At 44.8% G+C, this 6,053-nt stretch overlaps 1 non-coding gene across 1 annotated transcript; it reads left to right on the top strand.

Moving 5' to 3' along the window:
* Positions 1 to 5,532: 5,532 nt before the first annotated feature.
* On the top strand, positions 5,533 to 5,605 carry Trnak-cuu (transfer RNA lysine (anticodon CUU)). The gene has a single exon. It is a non-coding gene; the product is annotated as a tRNA-Lys (tRNA).
* Positions 5,606 to 6,053: the final 448 nt, after the last annotated feature.

Raw genomic sequence — 6,053 nt, 5'->3', positions numbered from 1 at the left:
GAACGGAATTTTGTTCCGCTGCAGATGTAAATTACCGTTTTTCTGATTAACGTGATGTAATGGAAATAGCAACTTTAAACTTTGCCTACGTCTCTGTCAGTCGCCAGGACATCTTTCGATTGTCAGTAGCACCGTTTTCGTTAAATTAGCGAGATCCGACATGTGCGAGAAAATTGTTGCATCTTGTGGTGGTATCCTAACGTTTAAACATAGCGATGGAAATGTGGGAGAAGTTGTTGTTTCGCATGCCGGCCTAGGAATACTGACTGTTCGAATTTTTGAACTTCCATGGAAAATAACCAGTGAACAGATAAACGCAGTGCTTTGTCTTTACGGTAAAATCATAAGCAATATTGCGGAACGCTGGTCTAGTGCACATAAATTCCCAGTTCTTAACGGGGTGCGGCAATTAAGAATCGAGCTGCAGAAGCACATCCCGTCTTATGTTCACGTTTGCGGGTATCGTGCGATAGTAATGTACGATGACCAGCCTCGAACACGTGCAGCATGCAACTCGACAGGTCACGTGCAAGCCGAATGCATGCAGAGGCGAGTGGCGCAGCAGCCTATCGGCGGGGCTGCCACGCCCCCCTCAATGACAACACTGTCTGTAACGTATGTGGCCGTGGCGCGTGGGCTTTCGGCTACACCCACGGTCCCACAAGTTAGTGAAACCACGTAACTGCCTGCGACTGTGAGACGAATAGAGACTGCTGAAACGCCTGATCATAGTCAACCTAAACCAGCAGAAATATCGACGTCTATCGTAGTCACCGAAGAACGGGCATCTGCGTTGCAAACGGCTGCGTCTCCACCGGCCGATGCTACTCCACGGGGGGAATCTCAAGCAGGTGATGATAAAAGCCCACAAAAGTGTGCATCTCCCAGAAAAACTAAAAAACGGAGAGTTGCCCGCCAGGATGCCGAACTGATTGCACCGGTTCTGCGCGAAAAGGCTAAACAGATCGGTGAACAAATCAGTGCAAAAGCATCTGATAGCACAAACCATGATCATCCCTCAGCTAGTTTACCATCAGTCCTTGACAATGTCTCAGATGCTCTACCTCTGAACCCCGAACAGTCAGCTACACTTCGAGCCGACCGTGATAACCACATGATCGACCTCTATCCTGTTGAAGCGTCAATAACCACCTCGACAGGCCCACAGCCAACTAGTTGGGCAGACGATACAGAATCCAATGTCGAAGTAGACAGTATGGATACTTCAGAAACGGTGACAGCCATAACTTCGGTCCCCAAGGACGACGATGTTAATGAGAAAGGTAACGCCTCGACAGAAACTACTGTGCAAAAAGAACTCGCGACTGATCCATTTTCAAACGGAGAATATTTTTAACTCTGCCTTTACAGTGACTGTCCATAGATGTTTTTAAATTGCTTGCACAGTGCATTTTCGACGTGGTTTGCTTTTCCAGCGCTATTTATGATTGATATTGGACGGATTTTAGGCATTGCTTTTGTTTAGTCACCCACAATTCAGCCACAGGCCTATCGACTTGCTACTCTAAATATTAATAAGATAATTAGCGCTTGTAAATTACAACATTTAAAGGACTTTTTATATGCAGCTGATGTAGACATTTTATTTGTCCAAGAAGTAACAGAGGTCGGACTTGATTGCATACCAGGTTATAATGTGATTACTAATCCTGGAGCCGGTTGTGAACTAGGTACAGCTTTTATTGCCAAGGAAGGTATTATTATCACTGACGTCACAGAATTGCCGAACAGTAGGGGCATTGCGGGCACTTTTTATAACAACAGACTAATTAATGTATATGCCCCATCCGGTTCCAGTAATAGACGTCAAAGAGCAGATTTTTTTAAAGGAGAAATAGTTCCAATCTTTGGCGTCCGCCACGACAATGTTATCTTCGGAGGTGACTTTAACTGTGTCATCAGTGCAAAGGACCAGACTCCCAATCTTAACAGATCACTTGAACTGGAACGAATTGTACGAGACTTAGGCTTAATTGACTCTTGGGAGCTCAAGCATGGGGCTGCACCTGGGTTTACCCATATTACGACCCATTCGGCAAGCCGTCTCGATCGAATTTATGTCACACCTAATTTGAGGAATAACATTCTGCAGTCAGAAGTATGGCCAGTGGCGTTCTCAGATCATGCTGCATACATCTGTACTATCACTCTAGACCGACAACGAACGTATCGATACAGGGGCCTGTGAAAATTAAATATTTCACATCTTCAAGACTCGGCGTGTCAAGAAGCCTTCCTCCAAACCTGGCGAGAATGTGAACAGAGATTTGCCTCTTACAATACAGCCATTGATTGGTGGCTCAGGTGCGCCAAACCTAAAATTAGGTGGTGTTTCATGAACTACGCACGGGAAAAGAGCTTTTGGCTTCACAGGACGATCCATTTCTATTTTCATTGTCTGCGGGAACTGTATGCTCTCGGCACTTCGGCCGTCGAGCAATGTAAACGAATTAAGAAAATCCAGGCCAAAATCCTAACCCTAAGGAGGACGCAGCTAGAAGGCTACAAAGTCAGGTCGCGGATCCAGACTACTGCACACCAAGAACTCACCTCAGTCTACCATATGATCCAAGAAAGTAGGAAAGGATCCCGTAAAATTCTGACGGAGTTAACTGCTGAGGATGGCGCAACGCTGACTACGCACAATGAGATTAAGGCGGCGGTGCTTAACTACTTCACCACCTTGATGTCAAAAATAGAATTTAACGTGCAAGTGCGGGACGATCTTTTGAATAATTTGCACAACAGAGTCAGTCTCGCGAACGCGGAACAGCTATTAGCCGTGGCAACCGAAGACGACGTGGGATATGTCATCTGGGAAAGTGCTAAGAATAAATCCCCCGGACCTGACGGAATTCCCGCCGAATTCTATCAAAAATTCTGGAACACCATAAAGGCGAAGATCACTTGCATGTGTAACGAACTTCTAGACCACAACAACGTGATCCCCACCAGCTTCTGTGAAGGCGCAATCGTTCTAATTAAAAAAACTCAGGCGGTGCCAACGTAAAAAATCTAAGACCGATAACGCTGCTCAACAGCGACTATAAAATCTTTGCGAGACTATTGGCCCAAAGGCTTAAATCCACGATGACCAGCATCATTGGCCCTTACCAGACCAGCGTGGGCAAGGATCGGAAAATTCAACAGACTCTATGCGACTACCGTGATTTAATCTCCATTGCGGAAGTCTGTAAACTGAAATGTGCCATCATGTCCTTAGATTTCGACAAAGCCTTTGACAGGGTAAACCACCAGTATCTCTTTCGTACCATGTCTGCGATGGGTTTTCCACCTGGGTTCGTTGCCATTATACAACAGATGGTAGCGACTAATTCATCCAGAATCATCATCAATGGCCAGCCTACCCGAGCAATAGAGATAGTCAGTTCCGTCAGGCAGGGCTGCCCAATGTCCATGGCGCTTTTTGCGATTGCCATTGAGCCTTTGTTAGCTACCCTGACGAAAAGTTTACAGGGCATCGTCATACATGGATCCCGAGTTGTGTGCAAGGCGTATGCAGACGATGTCGGTTTCCTTATCATAAATAGAACTGAAGTGGAAACCGCACTACAGACAGTCAGGCAATATGAGCAAGCGTCCGGTGCACAACTAAACTGGACAAAGTCTGGAATATTCAATATTGGCCGCGGCCTAGGATCGCGCCCTCACAGGCAACTACGTCAGCTGAAGATCTTCAAGTGTCTTGGAATTGATTTTCAGCGTAATATCCGGCACACAATTGCAACCAACTATAGAAAGCTTTTACAGACTATTCGTGCCGGCATACGGTAACACAGTGTACGAAAACTAAATGAAATTCAGAAAGTCACGGTCGCAAATGTATATCTCACCTCAAAACTCAATTATATCGCTCAAATTTTACCAATGTCTGCACACACTGCAAAACGAATTATGTCAGCATTAGGACAGTTTGTCAGCCATCGTCACATTTTTGAAGTTCAGTTTGACACCTTAACGCTGGCCACAAAAAATGGTGGCTTAAAGCTTGTCGATGTTGGAAAGAAGGCGCAAGCTTTATACATATCAAAAACTTTCCACCAATGGAAACACTCAGCAGATAGTCTCGCTGCTCACCTGCTTACTGAGATAGCTCCGGCAAACCTCAGTCCACCCATCACGGTGCAACATATTCCAAACGGACTTTATCATTTAAAACGGTTTTTATTGGAGTACAGTTATGCACAGACAAGGATCCCCGTACAAGCAATGACGGCAGTGAAACGCGTGTACCAGGAACTCATGAAAGATAAGAAGCCAAATAACGTCGAAGACAAATACAATTTTTACGACTGGAAGGTAATCTGGTTGAACATCCATTGTCCACACTAGCCGTCAGCAATGCAAGCCACTTGGTATTTCGCAGTTAACAGAAAATTGGCCACTAACTCCAAACTACATAACATACACCTCGCAGAATCACCTTTATGCATCACGTGTAATTTAATAGATACTGATGAACACAGATTTGTGTGCGACAAAGTAAAAGATATATGGGCATATATCACGAACAAGTTGGCGCTCATCAGCAGAACATCTCCCAGATATATAACGCCTGCTGCCTTTCTAACGCCGGATGATACTCCGTACCCACGGACGAGAAGGAACGCACTAAACTGGTTAAAATCCGCTACAGTACACTACTTATTTACAAAAGAAGAAAAGAGTAAAGAAGACTTCTGGGTCTATCTTACAACTCAGCACCATCTGCTAATGAAAACACAAAACTACAAGGATCACTTCGCCAACTACCTGCTCAAAACTGTGACGTAAAATAAAGAAACTAACAGGTCAACTGATTGAATTTCATGTTACTGAAAGTTCAGCAGATATTCACTGCAAAAAGGCGGACCATCTATAAGGCGAATAATATATCATGTTGACCGACTCCCAAGTTACAACCACACTGAAGGATTCGATTGGCAAGATTTTCAAGCTTCATTTCGTAAGCAGAAGAAAAATAATAATAATAAAAAAAATGGATAAGGCGGCGGTCTTCGGATCCAAAGATTGCAGGTTCAAATCCTGTCACGGTCGTTTTTTTCCAGTTCTGAAAAAGAAACATACCGTTTTAGTGTAGCAATTGTGCTGTACAAAAACCGTCTGAATGTTTCTGTTGACCATTTCCTGCTTGGAGATGCTCTTGAGCTTGAAACACACACAACAAGACCGGTGTTAACTAACGAAATGGTCGGCAGAGTTCCGTCGCCGCGAGTTTTGACTGGCACTTGCACATCTAAGACAACGTCGGAAAGTAACTCGTTCGGCTTATGAGCCACATCAAGTATGTGTGTTAATTTTGACGCCACTAACTCTGCAGGTTTTCATTCAATTCCTTTACCTCTCAGAAATGATTATGAAATAAAAGTGAAGTACGTGACGAGTGTGACGTTAAGAAAACATTAGGCAACATGGAGAGATTCTGCATGGGACCACCCAACCCATACGAGTACTGTGTGACGTGCTGCCCGGCACATATTTACCGAGGCAGCCCGGCTAGCTCAGTCGCTAGAGCATGAGACTCTTAATTTCAGGATCGTGGGTTCGAGCCCCACACTGGGCGAACCGGAATTTTGTTCCGCTACAGATGATAATAACCGTTTTTCTGATGAACGTTATGTAATGGAAATAGCAACTTTAAACTTTGCCTAGGTCTCCGTCAGTCGCAAGGAAACTGTATTTGAAGGTGAAGGCGATTTTGTAGACATGTGAGAAAGACATTTTCTGAAATGCAAGTGGTGTTGGTTAGAGAGTACATCGGTTACGTGTCAGATGTGTAGCCAAGCAGTAATGGTTCGCCAAAGCTGCAAATATAAGTCGGTGATATGAAGTGTTGTCAGCTGAAGACTGATGATCGAGACGACCGTAAGGACGAAGTACTCAAAAGAACCGCTAGGCCGTGCCTCTTTAGCTCAGTGGAAGTCGCGCCTGTGACACCGTGCTGATCGGACGTGTAAAGTGCTCCACTCCGCCACGTGTTTACAAGTCGTGATAACAACTTAAGTTTTCTC

This window comes from Schistocerca gregaria, unplaced genomic scaffold, assembly GCF_023897955.1.
Source record: "Schistocerca gregaria isolate iqSchGreg1 unplaced genomic scaffold, iqSchGreg1.2 ptg000259l, whole genome shotgun sequence".
NCBI lineage: Eukaryota > Metazoa > Arthropoda > Insecta > Orthoptera > Acrididae > Schistocerca > Schistocerca gregaria.
Note: the sequence above shows the minus strand (reverse complement) of the source record. Positions and strands in the feature narration are given on the sequence as shown.